The sequence below is a fragment of the Lathyrus oleraceus genome, chromosome 7 (assembly GCF_024323335.1).
Source record: "Lathyrus oleraceus cultivar Zhongwan6 chromosome 7, CAAS_Psat_ZW6_1.0, whole genome shotgun sequence".
NCBI lineage: Eukaryota > Viridiplantae > Streptophyta > Magnoliopsida > Fabales > Fabaceae > Lathyrus > Lathyrus oleraceus.
In genome coordinates this window covers 219,901,966-219,927,646 of record NC_066585.1, presented here as the reverse complement: position 1 = coordinate 219,927,646, position 25,681 = coordinate 219,901,966, and positions in this window count along the sequence as shown.

The window sequence follows — 25,681 nt, the reverse complement described above, 5'->3', positions numbered from 1 at the left end:
AAAGCCTTCATTCGTAGCAGCTAGCACTGAGATTGAAGGAATCCGTTCATGTGGACTGAGTAGAGGCATTGTCATCGTTCAACGTTCGTGATTGCTCCGTGGATCTGCATCAAAGGTTACAATCGCCACAAGAGGTAACGATTTTATCACTGGTCATGCCCATTCATAAGGATCACTAAAGGAGAAATTTTAAATTCCGCTGTATTTTGGATCGCTCTTCTCCTTCATTGAGGTGGACCCTGATAAAGTCAGAGCAATTCAAGAAATGCCTGCACCTAAAATAGAGAAACAACTCAGAGGATTCCTCAGACGTTTGAATTACATCTCCTAATTTATATCTCACATGACTACTACTTTTGGGCCAATTTTCAAGCTTCTTCGCAAAGATCAAAGTTGTGTGTGGACTGAAGACTTCCAGATAGCTTTTGATAGTATCAAGAAGTACTTGCTGGAGCCTCCTGTTCTGATTCCTCCAGTGGAAGGAAGACCTTTAATTATGTATTTGACCATATTAGAAGATTTCATGGGTTGTGTGATTGGTCAACAAGATGAAACTAGAAGAAAGGAGCATGTCATTTACTATTTGAGTAAGAAATTCACAGATTGTGATTCTCGATACTCTATGCTCGAAAAAAGACTTGTTATGCTTTAACTTGAGCTGCCTGTCATCTATGCCAATATATGCTCAATCATACTACTTGGTTGATTTCCAAGATGGATCCAATCAAGTAGATCTTTAAAAAGCCTGCGTTAACTGGAAGAATTTCTCGTTGGCAGATGTTGTTGTCAGAATACGATATTGAGTACCATACCCAGAAGACAATAAAAGGAAGTATATTGGCTGACCATTTACCCCGCTAATCGGTAAAATAGCAAGTGTACTATTTGCACCAATGTAGTAATAAAAAAGGAGTTATCCCGAGTATCGATCTCGAGGACTGCGTAGTAAGTACCAATATTTATAATAATTCAATTGAACAAAATATCATATGGGGGTTTGATGAGTGTTTTCAAAAATAATAAGAACGGAAATAAAAATATTAAGAGTATCAAAACTATTTAGTCGATATGCGAAAGCATGCTAGGGCCAGATGTATGAATTGCTTTGTAATAAACTTCTTCCATATTATATAACATCTATGTTGTAATAATTCAAAACCGTTTCTCAAGAGTTGTTTTCTCTAATTCCTTAGCCGAAAACCATTAACAGTCAATTTCAATCCTAATTCCTTAGTTATTCAAATTGCTGTTATGAAATATGTAATTGATCAAGAATTAATGGTGACCACGGTTTGATCCTCAATCCTAAGTGATTAAACCTGAGTTTTATTATACAACAAGTGATAAGGCGGTTTGTCCGACCTAAACCTCAACCAGAGATTAGTATTTCATTTGTCGGATAAAATAAAGCATTAAGAGCGTTGTATAATAATTTGAATTAAGAAAACATCGATGATTATAAGAACATAGATAAAATATTCATACATTAGCAATTCAGGGACACCCCCTAGCATTGGGGGATTTAGCTTCTCATAATATTCAAAGACAGTAACTTAAAAATTAGAGACATTATAATTTGTTGTTGATGAAGGTTGATCTTCAATCTCTTCCAATCTTGAAGATCTCTTATCCTCTAAACACTTTGCAAGCTCGCTTCTTCTTTCTGTCTCTTTTCTTCTACTATCCAAAAAGTCCTTTTCTCTATGCCAAAATTCAGACTAAATAGCTTCCAAACAACTAAAAACATTGTGAAATGCCCAAACTGCCCTCCGGACGTACAAAGGGGTTAAAACATGAAAAATCAGCAAATGGGGCGAAAGGGCCAACACGGGCCGTGTCAGGTGACACGGCTGCCCGTGTTGGCCTCACTGTAAGTCCAAAATTCATCCCTTACTGACACGGACCGTGTCAACTGACACGGGCACCCGTGTCAGCCCCCTGTTTTCTGGGTTTCCACTGGTTCTTTTTTGCACATGCTGACATGGGTCGTGTCAACTGACACGGGCACCCATGTCAGCCCCCTGTTTTTGTCATTTTTCGCTTCGCATGATGTCTTTGACCTCCATTCTTCCGGTACGCACTTTTCGGACTTGTTATTTGACCTGGAAACCAAACAGTACTACACAAAAACACATAAAATGCGACAAAAAGAGAAGAACTACTAATGCAACATAAAACAAGCGAAAATTTATAAAATGCAATAAACTTAAGAAATCACTAAAATAAAGAGCAAAATATTACCGATTCTTGAAGATTTAATGTTGGATAGATGATAAAAACTAAGTGTAAATGGTTACCGATCACCCGTCAGCCAATTGACGACTATCAATCCATTCAATTTGATTTCCCCGATGAGGATGTAATACATTTAAAAGCAAAATATTATGATGAACCGTTGCCAAGTGAAGGGTCGGATCCAGAATCTCGTTGGGGCTTGATATTTGATGGATCTGTTAACGCTTATGGAAATCGAATTGAGGCAGTCATCGTCACTCCTCAAGGTTTTCATATTCCATTTACCGCGAGATTGACATTCACTTGTACGAACAACGTGGCAGGGTATAAAGCGTGCATTATGGGTCTTGAAGAGGCTATCGATTTGAGAATCAAAATTCTGGATGGAGATTCAATTTAGTGATTAATCAGATCAAAGGAGAATGGGAAACTTGACAGCCTGGTTTGATTCCTTACAAAGATTATGCGAGGAGGCTGTCAACTTTCTTCAACCAAATTGAATTTCATCATATACCTCGTGAGGAGGATCATATAGCATATGCTTTGGCAACTTTATCCTCCATGATTGTTGTGAACGGGTGGAATGATATGCCGATAATAAATGTTATGCGCCTTGACAGTGATAGCATCGAATACCAGATGCATCGCCACTATAACACTTTTACTGATTTTTATCCTTCTCCTTGTCGAACTTGCCATCTCTCTTTGTGAATTTTTCCTTAGCTGACAGACCTTCATCAATCGAAGATGGCTTATGCTTCTTTCATTCGTTCAAATCTTTAGAATACAAGGTTGATTGAACTTCTTCAAAGGTCAGAGACTCTCTTCCATACAAGAGAGTTTCTTTGAAGTGAGCATGTGATGTGGAGAAAGCACACAACAACAATAGTGTTAGATCTTCTTCATCTTCAATCTTGACATCGATATTATCAAGATCAATATATATATATATATATATATATATATATATATATATATATATATATAACATGAACTTCAATGTTGTAGTCGCATGTCATCGCTTTGCTCATGGCACCCCTATTTCTCTGAATTGATAACTATGATTTTAACCATAACATGATATATATATATATATATATATATATATATATATATATATATATATATATATATATATATATATATATATATATATATATATGATATATATATATATATATATATATATATATATATATATATATATATATATATATAGAGATAGAGAGAGAGACGAGAGAGAGAGGAGAGAGAGAGAGAGAGAGAGAGAGAGAGAGAGAGAGAGAGAGAGAGAGAGAGCGAGAGAGAGAGAGAGAGAGAGAGAGAGAGAGAGAGAGAGAGAGAGAGAGAGAGAGAGAGAGAGAGACGAGAGAGAGAGATTAATATGCACTGTCATTATAAAAAGTTTTACACTATCGATTCATCACCATCACTCGTTTGCATTACTTTATAGATTTTAAAAATAAAAGTCAAACTTGTCCCAATATCCAATGATTATAATTTACTGAACTGTGTAAAATTCTTTTACACTGAAGTGAATGACACCTCACACAAAAACACTTTTCTTAAAATGTGAAGAAAAAAGTTAACAAGTTTAATTTGTAACTATAATAATAATAAAAAATATCACTTATTTGCAATTTTTTAAAGCTCTTTTAGAGGCTAAGCATTTTTATTTAGAATAACCAAAAGCACACAACTTACTAACCAAAAAAAACTCAACATGCAATTAAAATTATTATAAACATCACAAATAGATAAATTAAACTCTATCATATTAGAAAAACCAATCATATTATCTAACATCACCCATAATATTTAATTTAATAAAAAAAAAATCTATCATTAATTGAATTTTACCAATTTCATGAGCTAAAAGGTCAGACTAGAGAATTTTGCGATATGGGTGCAAAGTCAACAAAATGTTGTTTATAACATGCTACTAATCCAAATTACTAACCAAAATGTAACACAAAATCTTACAATTTTGTTAATTAGTAAGCACTTCAATAAAATCTAAAATTCCAAAAGTTAATTTTCATTACAAAGCTTGAAATGAAAGAAAAATAATATAATTTAAAAGCAAAGTTGAAATTAAAAAAAATAAAAATATTATCAGTATATTCCCTACTATAAATAACGCTTTTAACGTCGGATGCAAAAGCGATGTAACATCGGCTACCGAGACGACGTAACGAATGACGTTATAAAAAGTGCACACATTACCTCTCAATTTTTAAAAAACCGATGGGTATGTGATAGTCATGAGTTGGATCTCTAGGGGGATCTTTTTGAAATTCTGAAATGGCGAAAACACATGTTCTCCTCAGTTTTGTAATTTCACCAACGAATATATCATATTTTCACTTCGGTTATCTCATAAATCGAGGGGTTAAAATAATTTTGAGTATATTAAATCTAATGTGGATTGCTTATTTCACTAAACCCTATATTGAACATATAACTTCTCAAAATTGGTTAGGAAAATAATTATATAAACAATTATGTTATATTTGAAGAACAACTTACATTGATTATGATTTTGAAGCATCCTGCAACTCATCATTCATCTCACACTGTTTTATGGTTAAAATCTCTCAAATATTTCAAGTTTTTTATTCAACACTTCATTTCCTACTAATTCATTCTTAAAAGCATACAATATGATACTTTGAAAAATGAAAAAATCTGGAATAATGTCGAACGAAAACTAGAAGTATTGGAGAGTTTTAACAATAAAACAACGTGAGATGAGTGATGAGTTGTAGAATGCTAGAAAATTATTAATCAATGTAAGATAAGTTTTAGATACAATAAAATTTTGCATATGATTATTTCCAAAATCAATTTACTATGTTATATGTTCAAAGAGAGGTTAGTGAAACAAACAATCGATGTTAGATATAATAAACTCAACTAAACGGAATAATATGAGAGTTGCACACCACAAAAAGCATAATCTCGATATCAATATCAATAACAAAAAAACAACAACGAAATCAAACACAATATCAAGAATCAATAACAACAACCTCAATAAACAACCTATAGGATTTAGGGTCTCAATAACAAGAACAATAACATCGACAAAAACAACATCATTAACAACAACATAAACAACAACAAAAACTCTAGGGTTTTGGATCTTAACAACAACAACAATAACAATAATAACAACAACAATAACAACAACAACAATATGATAACAATATTAGTAGTGAAATTTGACGTACCAGACCTATGAAGAAGAAGTAAAAGAAAATGATTTGGATCTCTAAAGAAGAAACGAGAGCACTAAACACATAACACCTTCATATTGAAGATGATATTTGTTTATGACTTCCGTTATTTAGGGCTCTTCGTTAGGGTTTTGTTTGTGTTTTTTTAGACAAATGAAACTAAATGCTACAAGGTAAAACTATATATATCAGAGGAACATATTCACCTCGGTTTGTCGTTAGAGTTCTGTTTGTGTTTTTTAGACAAATGAAACCAAATGCTACAAGTTAAAACTATATATATCAGAGCACCTCGGTTTGAAAGAAAATCAAGGTGAAACATTGCGTACTTTTAAATTAAAAACAGAATATTGAACCATATTCACCTCAGTTGGAAAGAAAATCGAGGTGAAAAGTAGCGTACTATTAAATTAAAAATAAAATATTTAAAAATACGTCACTTTTAATGAGATAAAAATATAAACTAAGACTGATGGGGTTCGAGCATATACATTGAATATGTTTACCCCTCGATTTTTCAAATAATCAACGGAATATATTGTGTATATTTTTTTATATAAAAAATAGATGCGTCCAGGAATTATATCTCGATTTTTCAATATATGAGATGAAATCATTGTCATAAAATATATTATTTATAATAGTGGTTAAATTTATATACAATTATCTAAATAAAACTATTACTTAATAGCTAAAACTCGTCTCTAAGACACTTATCAAAGTAGGACCATATATTAAATTACTAAATACCTTGCATGAGATATATATTAAATTGCACGAGTTTTCCAATTTTAATTAAACAAAAAATTAAAGTGATAGGATATTAGAATAAATGAACATAACCTTATGGTTGGTCCATAAAGTATTTCAAAGAGACACACAAAAATGGGCACTACCACCTACCTCTATGTAGTCCATATAAATGAGGACAAAGTCTAGAGCAAGGAATCTCAACTGTTTTCTTCACACACCCAACATGAAATCTGATGTATTATCTTATAAGCATTTAATTTATTGTAGGGTATGGTCCTAAATGTGGAATGCTATATCTTAAAGGTTGAGAGTTTGAATTGGAATTATAGTTGCTATAAATAATGTGATTTTACCAGACAGTAAGAAAGATACAACACAAGAGAATAGTTTATGAATAATGACCATTAACTCAGACCTAGAATATCAATGGACCAGAATCTACAAGTGGAACAGAAGCTATAGTAACTATTTAGAGTAGTAGTTGAAATTGAAATAATTTAGATCTAGTTAAAACTGTTATGACAGCCACTTTAAAGAAGCTACCAAATTTTGTATCTAAAATATTAATGGTTTTGTCACATATTTTTTGTGAAAAATATTTTCTAGAAAAAAATTATAATTAAATATTGTTTCAAATTAAAAAAAAAATATATTTTTTGAGTAGTTTCTTTCGGAACTATTTTTTACAATTAAATTTTTAAAAATAAATTATTTTCATTATGATAAACAAATTCAAACTAATTCTTTTGTTTTAAAAAAACACTAAAAATTAATATCTTTATTATTAAATATATAAAATAATAATAAGTAACAAATTGGACCTTATTTTAGGAAAAGTATCATTTTTTTGCTGTGAAAAATATCTTTTAAGAAAAACATAATAAATACTTTTATATTTTTTTAATCCATTTGTTATAAATTTTATATTAAAAAACTGAAGAAAAAATAGTTAAAACTTGCTTCAAATAGAAAAATAATTTTTTAGTTTTTGAAACTATTTTTCATAATAAATTTTAAAAAAATAAATTATTTTCGTTATGATAAACAAATTCAAACTAATTCTTTTGTTTTAAAAAACACTAAAAATTAATATATTTATTATTAAATATATAAAAATAATAATAAGCAACAAATTGGACCTTATTTTAGGTAAAGCATCAATTTTATTGCTGTGAAAAATATCTTTTAAGAAAAACATAATAAATACTTTTATATGTTTTAATCCATTTGTAATAAGTGAAGATAAAATAATTAAAAATTGCTTCAAATAGAAAAATAATTTTTTAGTTTTTGAAACTATTTTTTGTAATTAATTTTTTAAAAATAAATTATTTTCATTATGATAAACAAATTCAAACTAGTTCTTTTTATTTTAAAAAAACACAAAAAAAATAATCTCTCTATTATTAAACATATAAAACAATAATAAGTAACAAATGGGACCTAATTTTAGGTAAAGTATCCATATAGTCCTACTATTTTCTACATAAATTCTTTTTCAGTTGTCACTTTATAACCTTGAAATTTTTAGGATAAAGATTAATGGAAGGCTAACAATAAGAATTAGAATTAGAATTAGAATTTGAATTAGCATTAGCATTATCACTAGCCACCACCTATGATTGTGATATTTAACCACTGATTAGAGAGAAACCTTTTCAATGTGACATGAAATATGAGTTGAGGATTTGTGGGAGGTTTGTCCTTAATCAATCTATGGGCAATGTGGTCAAGCCGACCAATGTTTTGCTTTTAGTCATAGAATTGCCAAAACATACTAAATTTTTAAGGTCATAATGCTAATCCTTATGGTTCAAGACTAAAATTCCATCCTGAAGTGGATGATGACAAGATAGCATGCATCATTCTCAATAAGAAAAAATATGTAATATAAAAAAAAGTTATACTAGATAGAATTTATTTCTTAAATGTAAATAAATAAGGTGTTATGAGTTTAACTCATTAAGATGTTCTTAACTAGTGTACAATATATAAAAAAGATGGAGTACAATTATTGTTGAAGATAAAGGAATAAAATGATAAGGAAAAAAGTTAGAAGAGTGACTTAAAATTTAAAATTAAGTTAAATAAAGTTTTTTTTAAAAGTCATACTATATTGTAAAAGGAAAAATAATTCTAATTTTAAAATTAAGTTAAATTAATTATTTATTTTTAAAAAAAAAATCATACTTGTAAAAGGAAAAATAATTATAAAAGTGGAGGTTAGACATGACTCATACTATAGAAAATACTGTAAAAAAGAAGATCAAATTGAATGCGAAATCTTTCATTCTTCTTTAATAATAGGAAAAATCATTACACTATTCGCGTAAATAGTTAAGTAATATTAAAATTCTGTTAATTCTGTTGTTTTAGCCAGCAAAATTAATAGTTGTTTAAAAATTTATGTTTGTAAATTTTTCTAAGCATGCGCAATGAACAAACCAAATTTTTTTATACATATTTTTAATTTTATATTTTGTACATTTTTTAAAATTATTATAGTATTTGTATAAATAGTTGAGCAATGCTAAATTCTGGTAATCATGTTGTTTTTACCAATAAAATTAATAGTTTAAAAATATTGTACTTGTAAATTTTTTTAAGCACACGCAATCAACAATTTTTTTATGTATTTTTAATTTTATATTGTTTTGTTTTGTTTTATGCATTGTTTAATTTAGTAGCTTCAAACACTCAAAATCTATATTTAACATTCTTATAATCTTTCAATGATACAATTATTTTTTGTGATTATAGTTGGTCAAATTTGTGGAGTATAAAGGCTAATTTGAGAGGGTTCAAGTTTGTCTTTGGATTGCGTATAAATTTCTACAAAAGCAATATCTTTGAAGTTAATGTGGATAACTATTTCATCTAGTGTGAATCATTTTTTCAAAAAATTCAGGGTGCAAGTTGGTTCAAGCCCTAGAAGAGTAGGTATGTGTGGAGGGAAGTCATTGATATGTTGAGACAAAAGTTGAGTTATTAAAAAGGGGGGAATGTTGTCTATATGTGGTAGAGTTGTGCTAATAAATGTGGTGTTAAACACCATACTTATATACATGTTATCTTTTTACAAAGCTCTGATTAAAGTTTTGAAGGAGATTACCAAGATCCAAAGTAATTTTCTTTGGAACGGTTCAGACCAAAGAAAGAGCATTTAATAGGTGAATCGGAAGAAAGTGTGTAGTGCAAAAGAGAAAGGATGGCTTGGTATCAAGAACATAGAATTATTTAACATCTCTTTATTACTAAAGTGAAAGTGAAGATCATTTATGATAAGGAAGCAATTTGGTACAGTCTCCGTAAGCATCGCTACGACAACTTAGGGCTAGGTTTGATGAATGGAGTAGAAAAAATTGAAGCCAAAAAGAATCTAGTTGGTGGCGTGACCTTGTCAGTTTGTATCGTTCGCGCGGTCATGATGTTGACCCTTTTGTTGCTAACATTGTTTGTGTTTTAGGTAATGGTTTGGACATTTCTTTTTTGAACAACAAATGGAGAGGCTCTCAAAGCATAAAGGAAGTGTTTCCGAAGCTGTTCGTAATTGCTAGATCTCCCAATGCTAGTGTTTAGTAGCATGTTCTTGGGAAAAAGATTCTTGATTTTGGAATAATAGCTTTTTCTTTGTTCTTTTTTATGGATCAGATTGGTTGGTGCAGGAGTTATTTGATTGTGTAGATGAAATCAAGCATCATCTTAATCCTTCGACAAATTTTTCTGAAAACCAGATCCCTTTAAAGAGTTCTCAATAAGTCTTGCTACAAAATTTTGGTAGAGGCAGAAACGGCGGATCCGAAGATTGATAATTTGGATAAAGCTCTTGGAGATCTACGGAAACTTAAAATGCCTTCTAAAATTTAGATTTTTGGATGGAGATTATTGTTAAACCGTCTTCCAACTAAATATCAACTTTTGAAGAAAAACTTTATTCATAGTGCTAGAGACCTTTCTTGTGTTCTTTGTTTTGAAGGGGAAGAAAGTTTGGACCATTTGATGTTTGACTGTGTGGTTTCTAAGAATATTGGAGAGGGATTATTTTTTGATTAAGAATGGATGCGGTAATTTTTTCTAATTGTATTGACGCTTTCAATTTTCATTCTGACTCGTTGCGGAAGTCTCTAAGCTCGAGTAAGGCATCAATGATCTGATTAGCAATTTGCTGGAGCATATGACTAGGTAGAAATAACACTTTATTTCTTGGTTTTGTTGCTAATGTAGATTATATTGTGGTCTTTATTAAATTCCTCACTTGGAATTGGGTTGCTATATGTAACAAGGATAGATCCTCTTGTAATTTTATGGATTGGTTTGTATCCCTTTTGAATTGTTTAAATTCAAGGTGATCAACCCCTTTTTGGTTCTAAGGGTTGAGTATTCCTTGTATTATTTTTGATATTAAATTCCTTACTTATCAAAAAAATGAGTTAAGAAACTTATTGGTGAAAGACAAAATTTAATCGCTTGAAACAAAGAAAAATATAGAACTATCTGATAATACTCATTATTTCTATAACATGTGAACCAATCTACCACCATTGAAATTCATTCATTACAATTTCTATTTTTTAAAATAAAATCATTTAAATATTATAAAATTGTAATTTTCATTTAGTTATACTTTTAATAATAGTTGTTGAAAGTGGTGGTTGTCAATGGTGACGGAAAACAATTGTTGGAGTGGTTGCCAATGTGTTCATTAAAGGTGATTGGATTAGTGATTAGATACATATGAATTGATGATCAATGATAATCAGAGTAAATAGTTGATAGTAACTTAAGTGGTGGTTAGTTGGGTGATCAACAATAGTTAAAGTGATTATCAACTGTGCTCCAAGTGTTAGTTGACGGTCACAAGCGGTGACATGTTAAAGGTAAAATAAAACTCAAAATCATAAAATATACACTTTATTATTTTGAAATTTAGCACTACTACAAATTGTATATTTTATAACAGATTCTTACATCGAAAATTTATTCCATCAATGTAATATCTATTTATTAGACCATTTTTTATTTCTAAGTAACTTTTCTCCCCGGTCAAAGGTAATAATCAAGGTGAAAGGTGAAAAATGGACAAGCTTCGAATCTCATCACTAGTAATTTTGTGGTTTTTTTCATTACAAGAGGAGTGTATTCCCTTTATTTTTATTTTTAAATTAAAATTAAACAACTTTACACCACTAATGAAAGGTAACAACACGCTAAAAGCGTGTTACTGAGATACATTTCTCCACAGTTCTTAGCTTTCAACCATGGTAAAAAAAATTTCCTTTCCTTTTTTTTATATTAAAACAAATCACATATATAAGCGAAACTTTGTTCACTTCTAAATAGAATAGTGCCCTAACTTTATAAGTTAAACACTAACTTTTCACGCCTTATACCAATCTTCAAATACGTACGCACGCCATTTCTTTACAAACCTCCATCACATCTTCTCAAATTCATATTGATTAAGAAAATGTGACACGAATCTTGCAAGAAGGAAACACAACTTTTTTCTTTGACTTTTTCTTTATATTTTCGGTGCGTGACACATTTTCGTCATTCATATAATGAGTTATGTTGTTGTTATTGTTCAAACTAGTGTTCTTTTATGGTTTGTTATTTTTGTTGATGTTGAGACACTAAACCCTATAGATTTTACGTTGTTGTTTTTGTTAAGTTATGTCGTTGTTTTTGTTCATGTAATAAAAGATGTAATGTTATTGTTGTTATTTTGAAGATGATATTAAAGGTTTTACGTTGTTGTTTTTTGTTGAGTTATGTTATAGTTTTTGTTGTTGTTTTTAAGATGATATTAAAGGTTTTACGTTGTTGTTTTTTGTTGAGTTATGTTATAGTTTTTGTTGTTATTTTTAAGATGAGATTATAGGTTTTATATTGTTATTTTTTTTGAGTTATGCTCTTGTTTTTTTTTAAAGTTATGCCCTTGTTTTTGTCTATATAAGTAAAATATGTGTTATTGTTGTGTTTTTTCACTACTACAAAAAATTCATTTTACCTCGATTGAAAAAGAGATTTTACCTTGGTTTCGTATGTAAGGTAACAAAGAGCATCGTGAAAACTTATCACTTTATCTCTTAGTTGTTGTTCCACCGAAGGGTAAGTTGTAGTGGTCATTGGTTTGATCCTCAACAATAATATTTTTTGTAATTTTCAAAACTATAAAACGTTTGCCACGTACCTCTCGATTTCTGTTAATATCACAGGGGAAAAGAAAGTATTTACGTCTGTTTGAAATGAAAAAGGTGTTACCATAGTTTCATAAGCGAGGTAATGAAGGGCATCATTAAAACTTATCACTTTACTTCTCAGGTAAAGCTCCACCGAGGAAAAAAGTGGAATTAGTCATGGGTTTGATCTACAACAATAATATTTTTTGAATTTTCAAAGCGCGTTATTTTTCCCCTCGGTTGGAATTAATACCCGATGGGTAAAGTCCTATTTACAAAATTTAAATTTTAACCTATTTTTTTCGTTTTATTTTGCAAAACGTCAAATTTGTTGACAAATTTTAAATCTTCATCAACAACAACAAAAATAAAATCAATAGAATCCTTAAACATTAAATCTCAACAGCAGCAACAACAACAACAACAAAAACAACAATAACAACAACAACGATAACAACAGACTCAATAGAATCGTTAAACATTAAATTTCAACAACAATAATAAAAAAATTAACAAAATCAATAGAATCGTTAAATATTAAATCTCAACAACAACAACAACAACAAAAATATTAAACATTTTACATTATACAACAACAACTAACATTAATAAGTTACTTTCATGTTTTTCTAACTAACATTAAATATTTTTAACAAGAAATTACTGGAGAAGAGATTATATTAAGAAACCAACCTTTAAACATTTTTCTGCTCCTGCTATCCATCCCAGAGAATGGTGTTGTACTTCATGCAATTGCTTTCATTATCATTGTTTTCATTATGTTAAGTTTACATTTCAATTCTTTGCATCCAAGATGGATAGTTGTGGCATTCAATTTTTGATTATCTAGTGAGAGTTTCACCAGGATCACTAATGTTTTATGTGGATTGATAGGTTGAAAATGTCTTGATCATTATTACTTTATAAATGGACGGAAAATATACGTTACTTAATTTTTTCATCAAATTGGTCATAAATAAAAATTAAAAAATCAAATAAAATATTTTATTATATCCCTCAGTTTCCAGTACAGCCGAGATAATAGGTCACAAAAACATGAAAAAGTGCTAAAATATAATTGCTGGGATTTAAACGTGTTCCCTCTTAATACTTTACCTCTTGGTTGTCAACTCAACCGAGATAATAGATAATAAAAATTATTTTTAAAAAAATTAAAGAATATATATATATATATATATATATATATATATATATATATATATATATATATATATATATATATATATATATATATATATATATATATGATTTCCTCAATACAAGATTTAAAGGGTTAAATATATGATTCCCTTAATACAAAATTAAAGGGTTTAATAAAAATTAAAGGGTTAAATTGAGGCAATACAACTTTATATTTTCCTCGATACAAGATTTTTCAAATTCATTAAATTAACTATTTTATCTTTGGGTTTCAATTCCTCTATAGATAATGCAATTTCTTCCTTGTTTGAATTGGATTGCTAATATTCTTATATTAATAAATAAGAAATGGTTATCATTTAAAATAAATTTTATTAGGCCAATAGTCAAGACATTATAAAAGTGATAGAAGATTTTATATATTTAGGAATTGTGGTAAAAATTTATCATAAACACCTATCACATCAGTTATAATTTCTACCGTGGTGAAAAACATGTCTTATAAATTTTAAAATATTATCGTTGGGATTTGAACTCAAAATCAAATACTTTTTACTTCGGTCAACATGTCAATAGGATAGAAAGTACCAGACTTTCTATCACATCGTTTGTTACAAATGACCATCAATCATGGAAAAAAACTTTTTTAAATTGTGGTGATAAATATTTTTAACTAAATAAAAAATAAATTCAATGCTATTTTGTTCAAACTTATTTTATTTTTTAGTTTAACTTCTAAAGGTAAAAACAAAATTCATAACCACCCCCAAAGTTTATATTTATTTGTTATAGAATTTTATATGTTTAGGAGTAATCTCAATGATTCAAAAAATGAAATTTTTATTTATTAAAATGTTGAAGTTTGTGAACAAAATAATATTTAATTATATATATATATATATATATATATATATATATATATATATATATATATATATATATATATATATATATATATATATATATATATATATATATATTTAGTTTCCTTTTTCCTATGTGAGACTTCTTTATATATATATTTTCAATTAATACCAACACAAAAAACACTTATAAGATTCCTTAAGTAATATCATAAATATATGGAAAATACTAGCATGCATTAACAATTTTTAATATATTAAACATAAAAATATTATGTATCAAAAGAAAGAAATAAATAAAATAAACATAAACTTGGAATTTCATTTGAATTTTTTTTCACCAAATTTTTATTTTAAGTTTCTTATAATACAACGAAACTTTAAATATATTCATTAACTATTTAACTAAACTATAATTATCAAAATCAATTACCCTGTAAGTTGTTATTTGCAGTACACTTATATGTCATGCTGGTCACTCTATCACAATCTAATATGATAAAAACAGACATAAATTTAATGATGAATTCAACTATTCACATGTCACATGTGTATAACTAAATAATTTATAAAAAAATATTTTCTCTTTATAAAATTAAAATGCAATAAAGAAATCAACATATTTTTATTTTTTAATAGAGATCAATAAAAAAAAACAAAACACCTACTCATAAAAATAAAATTCAAGAGATGGGTCCCAACTTTACCCTAAATTTGGCAAGCATAATGTTGAAAGAAAAGTGGGGTTTCATCAACCAAAAAAAGAAAGAAAAAATTGAGTGATGGATTCCTCACTACCAACTAAAAATAATACTCATAAAGTATGTTACCATCCCACATGGAGATGAGTCATGAATATAAATGAGACGAACAACAAGAATTAATAAGCAATGTATGATCTTGATGTTATTAATTTCTATATCATTTATTATTATGAGACTATTTGTCTATAAAAATGATGTAATTAATAACTTGATCATGGATTTATACGGCACAAAGAGTGTTGTATATCCCAACTTGTGTGTTAATAAATACGTTTGAAATTAAGAGTTGAAATAAAAAAGGTGATTGAATCCAATTTTGCTCACGCCAAGAAAATGGATAAGTTTAGGATAAGTATGGTCTACCAAAGAAAAAGAAAAAGACCAAGCAAAGTACATACATACATGTAATATAATGAGAAAGAAAAGGTATTATGTCTTTCGGCAGACCTCATGAGGCACTACTCTACCACCTTTTACTGATGTTGTTTGCTTACCAAACCCTTTCCAACCTTATGCTACCAACCCCGTTTGTATTTCATTCACCCATTTCACACAATTATGCTTTGTATACATTTACATACATAAATTATGGTACATGTAACATGGTGTTGGATTAAAATCAATATAAGTAGTTGACTTGTAGTTCAAGTAATTAGGGGGAGAAGTCTAGTTTGAGAGAGAAGGGATATGTATGGTTATTATATATTGAATTGATGTAATCCTAGTACAAGGTGGAGGGTGATTTTATAGGACATTAATGGGTTCGTAATTTTTTTAATGACAAATTATTAATGATTAATTATTAGTATATATTTATTTGAACTCTGGACCTTATGACGAGTTTATTTGCTAGTAATTATCTTTAAAAATAAGTTAATATTAACTACCTCTTAACAAGTTAAGTAACAATTAACTATAAAGCTATGTATTATTTAAAAAGTATAGATGTGTGATACTTTTATGTTGATAGGGGTGACTATTTAAGAATTTTCGATGATTTAGGGTAAATTCACGGTTTTGAGATACCCTATTTCGAATGTGTTTTTGGTGTGGAGAGGGCAAACTCATGTGATGTGAGAAGCTATGTATTTTTGGGGTGTTTCGTATGTATTCAAAATATCTCTCTCAAGCACGAGGGTCTCGTGCCACCTATTTTATGAGTCTTTACAAATATATCACTACACAATCCCTTAAGCACGGGGGATTATAAAGGGCAAAATGTTTTAAGCTCCTTATTTCTTTCGATCGAGTCCCGCAGTTTAGGGGCGAGTCCCTCAGTTAAGGGTGAGTCACTCAAATAAGAGCGAGTCCCTCGGTTAAGTACAATCCCTCAATTAAGGGCGAACTTATGTGTCAGTTGAGGGATGTCAAACATCAGTCAAATAATTTTTTGAAACATCCAAATGTCAGTCAGTTATGGAAACTTGATCGTTTGGTGTGAAAAAATGTGTGTATAATTTAATGTTGACCATGATGATCTTTCTGGGGAAACCCAATCTAACTCATTTTCGCATACATGTCCTTGACGTGTGAAATCTTTCCTGCTTATTGCAATAGTATCAATCCAAGCAAGTATGTTGTTTACACTCTTGGTTTTCCCTTATAAAGGGTTTTGGTTTGATTTTTTAGAAAGACTCCCCCCTTTATTATAAAATCTTCATTGTTTAATCAAAGAAGTTTTATGGACATTGTAACACCCTAAAACCCCAACACATAAATGATACAATTAATCAGAGTAAGTAGTCATGCATTTCACAGTTAGGGTGTCACTTATCTCATATAATCATGCTCTATAACACATAGTAATTAAAAACAAACAACTTAAAAAAAAATTATCATCACATTGCTCGCATACACTTAGGCTCATCGCAGCGGAAAATCAAAACTTACATCATATTCAACAATAGAAAGAATTCATAATAAAACTTTTATAAAACATAACTCCACGAAAGGATAACTTTCTCGATTCGAAATGCCACATGGCTAAACATAACAAGTCATACATCATATCCTTGCATTTAAATAAAACATAAAGGAAAATAAACATTAATCGTTGGCCCAGTACTACAATATCATAGCACGAATCCTAAGACGCGATAAAATGGGAAAGTCAGAATAGTCTCAACGCCATCCTCCAACATCTACTCATCTACCTTCTTATTTGTACTCCCACAAGGAGCACAGGCACCACAAACAAAAAAGGGGTGAGAATACGCTCAAAATATATAATGGTGTAAAAGAATGCAATAGACAACCTAAACTCGCAACATTCACAACAATTAGCATATCTCAAGTGTATTAGTTAAACCACATCAATTAATAACATCACAATAACATCGTATTCATATCAAATGCAATGTCAAACGACTCGATTGATGTTCATCACAGTCCCCACATCTGAATCGGACTCATAACTCAACTATGTATGTGGTACCGATCTCAACAATGATTCTTTACACGAACTGGGTCCCAATCAACTGTGAACCCAAGGGCTTCACTCAACAACCCTGAGCTCCAACACCGAGCTCCAAGCCACAACATCAAGCTTGGGACAATTATCAGTCTCCAACATCGAAACTTGTAGTCGCCTATTTCACAGCAACGATAACATGAATGCATGTGCACATAATGCATACTCACAAATAGCTCAACATCAACTTATGATCTCAACTCCGATCATAAACAATAACAATAATCATATAGTTCCAACATCTGAACCACACATAATCATCACAACACAATATTCATCATTAGGATTTACAACTATCACACAATTATACACAGGGTGAGCAACCTTCGCCAAGCGAGCTAAGGGCGAGCTCAAAATAGTGGCAAAAAGCATCATGACCTCCTGGCAAACTAGGGGCAAGCCCATGACCCAGAATGTCAAATTTTACTACCAGAACAACCCCAATCGATCCAAATCGCAGGAAAACTTCAAGTACGATTTATTCACGCATATACACACACATAAAAGACATGATTTACGTGGTAAATTCATACATATACATCAATTAGCATATCAAATTCAACAATTGCATAAACATGCCATTATAGGCAAAATTTCCATGAACTCAAACATTGCAATAATGGGGAAAGGAAAAACTAAAGGGTTAAGGACTCCCCCTACCCAATTCATGCAAATAAACCATATTTAGAGTAATCCCCCCTACCTTGGATTTCCAGCAAACGAGCTTACTAATGGTGGTTGATTCTTCCCTCCTAGAGCCATAACCTAGTTCTTCAAACTTTTTCCTTTCTCTCTCAAAACCTTTGTGTTTTCACGATCAATTCTCATAACCTCTACTAGTCTCCCATTTTGTTAAAAACTTAACTCCTTTCTACTTGTTATTCTCGTAACATCCTTACTCACTCTCCTGTTCCCCAAATTACCCCTCACACCTTATTAATTCTTATTTATTTTATTTTCTTATTTATTTCACTACTAATCTAATTATTACCCAAATATTATTATTTAACTACTTGTCTAAATTAAATAGTCAATCTAAACTCTACCATTCCCAACGTCCCACAATTATATTAATTCACATAACATCAAGTTATCACTCATGTTACTTCATTTAAATAATAAACTAATTATCAAAAACAATTAATTAAAGAAAGAAAGAAAAATGGGGTGTCATAAACGTCGCTTCTTTCATCTTCTAGGCTTGGGTAGGAGGGAATGAGATTTATGTAGTACATTAAGATTTTTAGGGATCCATTATAGTTGTTTAAACCCTTCCTTAAAAATTGATGGCTAGGAAAAATGCCAAACATGTATATGTTTTAGATATTATGTCCTTATACTATGACTCAAATAGGATCGTGGGGTTTCGTCAGGATATCATGTTCTCAAGTATAAGGCACAAAGAAGAGGAAATTCTAGAGCCTTGTTCGAAAATGGAAAGAGCCAACACGGATACCTTGGGCGGCTTATATGCCCTTTATTTTTACTTGCATCTCCATGCCATTCATGAATTGGGGGTTTCGATACCTTTTACGCCATTGAAGCGGATTTCTCGGTGACCGCTAATGTCTGCCTCTCACAAATCTTGCCCAAACTTTGGAGTATCATTAGTGCCTTTGAGATCATCTATTGCCAACTGGGTATCCTCCCCAGTGTAAGGGTATTTCTTTCTTTTTACAGTGTAGAGATTTTCCCGGTCTGTAGTAGGGTAACTTTATGCTTTTTGTCAAGTAGACGTTTGTTGGAACCACACACAGAGCCTTATGAGAATTGGAAATATAAATTCATGAGGGTTAGAGGGTGAGATGATTCTTATCCAATGACCACATGGGCAATAGGAATTTATTGCTTTCCTCTATCATAGAGATTGAATCCTCAACTTATCAATGAAATAGACTCCGACAGTCTTTCCCCCATTGAGCGCTAGGTAATTTAGGTGTTAAGTTACTTTCAACTTATGAGCTCTCGTAATTTGGTTACCCTGGATCGAGAAGATGGTGGCGGGGTAGAGAAGTACTTTGTTAAGCTTTATGGTTTGAAATAATTTCTTACTAGAGAAGTACTTAGTTCTTATGAAAGTCGAATACCAACCTGTGGCCATGCCCCCAACCTTCCATAGAGATTTGTTGGCAACTGGAGAAAAGCAGAAGGACGATACATCTTGTGATGGAGAAGATCTCCCTCTAAAGAATCAAAGGTGGGAGGAGGGTCTCTCGAGGCCTTCGGGAGGCCACCAGACAATCAATGAAGGATGCAATCTAGGTAGGGGCATGTTCTTACGGTTGGAGCTCATTGGCCCTCGATTGTGGAGTGACCCATCTTTTAATATGGTAGAGTTTTGTGGGTGGTGCCTCCCTTTTCTAAATAATTTTCAGGGTGACTATCAGTCACTTCACAATAAGTCTCCTTCCTATTTGACGAACATTTTACGAACCTTTTAGAGGTTCATATGTTGAGATTCCTCCTAGTTGAGAGTGTCCAATGAGAAAAACACCTACAAATGATTGGTGACTTGCAGCCAGGCTTAATTTTATCATAAGGAACATTTAAGAGTGTTATAGGACGGTGACATCCATGGAAACTAAGCGTGATAGTTTGAGAGCCCTTGTGAAGAAGGCAGCTTTAAAAGCACATGCACATGCTTATGAGGGGAAACGCTTGAAAGGATCGCTCGAGGAAGCTCTTATTTCCATAAAATATCTAGAGGGGGAGGTGTCATCGCTCAAAGACGAAGTTATGGTTCTTGTGATCAATGTTTTAAGAGGGAGGAGGAACATGTGACCTTATTCTATTCAAACCTAGATTTGAATCAGATGGACCTGTTCAGGATGGTTGGGGATGGTCAGTTGGTAGACCGTGACTAGGTCCTCTAACAAGTCTATTGCACCTTAATCCTCTTTGTGTAACGTGTCCTTTTCTAGAGGATTATGTAATTTCTTAGTTGGTTCGTTATTTTTTGATGTTATCCTTATTTGTACATACCTGCTTATAATTTATTGTCAACTCCCACCATGGTGATAATGATCTTTGTGTTATAGTCTCGAGTCTTTGACCACCCCAGACAGGATGGAAAAGGCTCTTTGTTAAGGATATTTCATACCTAATCGCCTCAAAAAACATTTAGGGTCCAACATGTTTGATCGCCTCAAAGGGCGTCAAATATCCATTTACGAGGATCCAGATTTTTTTATCACCCCAAAAAGAGGGGGCAAGGATTCCTCTATGAGGATCTAGCATGTATAATGATCTCAAGGGGGTAAGGATCCCTCTATGAGTATCTAGCGTGTTTAATCGGCTCAAAGGGAAACAAGGATTCCACTATGGTGATCCAGTGTGTTTAATTGCTTTGAAGGGAGGCAAGAATCCCACTACAGGGATCCAATGTGTTTAATCGCCTCGAAGGGCGGCAAGGGTCCCTCATAGGTATCCAACATTTTTTATCACCTTAAAGGGTGGCAAGAATCTCTTGTAGGAATCCAACTTTATTTCGCCTCCTGGGCGGTTTCCTACGAATTCCTGTAAAGAAAATGGGGGAAATGCAAATATCTAAAAAAATGAGGAGCCTCATTAAAAACCCTTGCACCCTCATGAGGCATAAGGGAGAAGAGTGTGCCCCTAGAAAAATAACTTGTCCTTATAAGCATCAGAGATATAATACTCGCCTAATCAAAATTAATAACAAAATAAACAATCAATGATAAAGTGAAAATCTATTAGGGGGCCTTCTCGTTGAGGCTTCAGTCTTGTATCTTCTCGCTCTTTTGATGGGGAACCTATCCACCTTTGAGAGCTGTTTTTGGTGGCTTGATTCCTAAACCATCCCTCTTGTAGTTCACGCCTAGGGTTCATACTCTTTTTAGATTTAAACTTTCCACATAACATTTCCTGACGACTTCTTGATATCCTTGGATGACTCCAATCCACCCGTTAGAGAGAGGGCATTTTATGCACAAATATGAAGTAGAGAAGATGGCACCCAACTGATTAAAAGTTGCTTGCCCTATAATCATATTAAGAAGATATGACGTCTATAACCATATACATGGCCTATATTTGCTCGACTTATTCTCCCATTCCAAAGGTGGTCTTCATGTTTATGTAGCCCTTAACTTGTATTTTCTCCCAGAGAACCCAACCAGTGACTCCTTGAAAGACTTTAGATCGCCTGGGTTAGGCAGAGCCTCTCAGATGCATCCTAATAGAGGATATCTGCAAATATCCCTTGATCTACCAAAATTCTTCTAATTTTCCAAACATCACATCTCATAGTGATGACCCTGAGGTCATTTTAATGGGGATGGACACTTGTTGCATCTTCCTTTTAAAAATAAATCTTGACCTTTGACGTCTTGGTCTTGCTTTCTTTCGGATCTTAGGATAGTTCCTCTATATTTAATATATGACAAGTATATCTTCTTCGAGTGGAGCTAGTCTCTCTGCCCCCAGCAAATCCTCTTGCAATAGTGTTAAGAGTATAGTGTATGATCTTGTCTCCCTCTTTTTTGGATTGTTCCTTTCCCTTCCTGGATCTCAGGTTTCTTGTGTCATCACACCTGTGAGAATTGGACTCGTCTGACCCTTAAGAGGAGTCACCTTTGACATATTTCTTAAGATATCCCTCTTAGGTCATACGCTCGAACTCCTTTTTTAGTTGGTAGAAATATTCTATATGGTGTTATTTAACCTTATGAAACATACATAATTTTCTAGTTTCGGGTCCCATAACGTCCACTTTTGGAGATTGACCTACTTTTGGAGATGGAGGCGTAGAGATATCATGCAAGTGGAGAACCTCCCACCAAATTTGTTCATGACGAGTGTTTAGGGGCATGAAGAATTCTACAACCTTTCCACCTCACTTTGTCCCTAATGGGTGAGGTGTAGTTATTCTTCCACGAGTGTTGTGGGCCTTCAAAACTAGGGATGCATTCTTTTACGTCATGAGTCTTCTTCTCATTGTTACTTTCCTTGCCTTTTATATAACATTATACCCTTGTGACCACCTCTTATAATGAAGATGCTAGTCTTTAGGCGAGGGATTTATTGAAGTTCCCTACTTTGAGGCTATTCTAAAATGCTTCTACGAACATTTTCTAGTTCGTTTGAACGAATTTTATGGTGGCCTCATTGGAATGGATGAGGTATTTTATCCGTTACTCAGAGGGGCCTTGTTGAATGTTAAACATACTGGTGGTGGACATCCTTCTATGTTGAATGGTTGCAAACCGATGTATGAGTTTCTTCATTATCTCTTGATAGCTGGCATTGGAAGCTTGAGGTTGACCCATATACCATCATAATGTTACATCAATGAATCTACCATATTAAAGGTTGCATTTCAGAGAGTCTGGTACTCTGATGATGGCCATATTCATGTTGATGCAGGCGACATGCTTGTAAGGGTCACTACGCCCATCATACTTTGCCAAGGATGGAGGTTTGAAATAATCAGGAAGATGTGCTTCCCATATTTTATGTGAAAGTGGGTTAGAGTCAAACATTTCCATCTCCTCTGTGGGGGTTGTTTCCTATTGGTGTTGTTGGATGTTGAGGATGTTGTTCTCCAGATTTTGGTTCTGATGACATTGTTCATTCATTACGGAGTTCATCTCCTCTATGGTGTTAGGACTACTGTTACCTTTGGTATCCTCTTGTGTTGAGGATTATGCTCTCACATCAACCATAATTTGGGATAGTTAGGGTTAGGAGTCAAATTTTGGTGAGTGTTAAAGTGGCGGTGATAAACGGGTGTGGCCCAAGTCAGTTTTATTAGGTTGCCACTATACTTTCTAAAAATTATAGATGCGTAGCACCCCTATGTTAGTAGGGGTGGCTAGAGGCTTTAAGGATTTTTGGTGGCTTAGAGCAAGCTATTGATTGTGAGATACCTTGTTTCAAAGGTGTTTTCGGTGTGGAGAGAGCAAGCTCATGTGAAGTGAGAAACTCTGTCTTTTTGGGATGTTTCATATGTACTCAAAATATCTCCCTCAACCCTAGAGTTGAGGTATTTGAAGAGGTCTCTTGGGCCTGGATTTGGGGACCCCTGAGAAGTAATACCCACTCCACTTTGACTGGGGGGAGATTTTGACTGCCTACTTCATAGGAAATTGTGGCCAAGACTTCTTACACCTGTCAATATAGGTAATGTACATGTCATCAACCATTTCTCCCAGGGACATGCGTGGGGGTTAGGCTTAAGCGACATGCTCTAGGGTGGGTGCCTGATGAGGACAGGCCCAATGTCGCGCCTTTTATGGGCATTTACAAATATATCACTACAGATTAACTGTATGATTATAACATTTGACATTTCTTACTCGTTAACTAATCAAAATTAACAATTTTAATTTGTTCGTCTCTTTTGACAAATTTGGTGAACAAATCTGTCAATCAGTATTAAGTAGAATAATAATTTAATGTTAGGTTATATTTATTCAATCGATCTCTAAAGTAATGAAACATTGTCTCAATGTATTTTATTTGTCCATTCCAAATGGAATTTCTTTCTAGATTGATGACTCACTTATTGTCTATCTCCAACTTGACTGCAATGTTTTTATTGATCATTAATTCATTCATGAGAGATTGCATGTTTTTTCTTGACAGTTACTATGAGATATAATCCATACGAGGGATAACTTGTTTAAGTCTAACGTGATTATTGACTTGGAACAAGCTTTCTTGTATGATTTGTCATGGGTTTAGGCAAACTTCATCCCATTTGTTTGTCTCTCGTGATATTGCAGCATCCCTTTAGTATAAAATATGTAAGTGGTTGGGTTAGGAGCTAGTTTTACTTAGGAAGTTAAAGTCATTTTGAGTTAGTTAGATTTCTTAGGACTATATCTAGTGTTTATTTTGGATTTACTTTGGTGTGACATTATGTAATATGAATCCTATGGAAATCACAAAATGACATCATTAAAAAATTAAGATTGCAACCAATTTTCCTAGAAAACTTCTAAATACCCTATCTGTCGCACCTCGAAAAAATGGGGATACGACTTCAAAGCGAAGCGCGATCGCACGCTCACAATGATGGACTGAACAGAGTCGCCACCGAACTTTATTTATTCCCAAAATGGGAAAGGGGAAATATCGATAAAACCCCTAAAAGAAAGGATAAGATAAGGTCATCGCAACCAATATTAGGGTTCGGGAGTCGATTACGCAAGGGGAAGGTATTAGCACCCCTCACGTCCGTTGTACTCAATGGGAACCATTAGGTCAGTTGTGTGCGTTAGTGTTAGTTGAAATGTTAGGCTTTTCAAGTTATTAGGTGGGAAAGAAAGAAAAGATGAGAAGAGAATGTTTTTGTATTTTTGACGAAGGACTAAACCTAAGTTTTTTATTAGTGGGCCTGACAAGATTTAAAAATCCTGCTCCTACGTATCTCAAAAGAGAAATCAAGGCTTACGTAGTTCTGGGTAGAAAAATGTTTGTTTGTTGGTCGATTTTAGCGAAAGCTATACTGTACTAATCGACGAAAACATTGTTTTACCCAAAACAGATGAGGAGTGGACGCATACCACACATCGAACGGATTTATAAATCTACATTCGGAAAAGCGTCACTTATGTCGACTCAACAATCGTGGCCGAAACATTGTTTTACATCACCTTAAGGGAATATATCTTTCGTTTATGAAAAAGGTTTTTGATTAATCGCACGGCGGCGAGAAAGAGTTTGATTGGTTGGATGTATTTTGAGTGATGGCGAGAACTTGGATGAGCGAGATATACATCTCGAATCCTAGCCTCAGGAGTGCACGGTATACACCATGTTCCATTTCCATCTTTATTGAAAGAGGTTAAGATAGGAATTAAGTATTTTGGAATTTGATTGAGAAAGAGTTTGAAGAGACCGCATTGACAATTTTAGACGATGGCGAGAGCCAAGATAGGCGAGGCATACGTCTCGAATCTTAATCTCAGGAGTGCACGGTATACACCATGTTCCATTTCCACCTTTATTGAAAAAGTGTTAAATAAGAATTAGGTATTTTGGAGTTTTG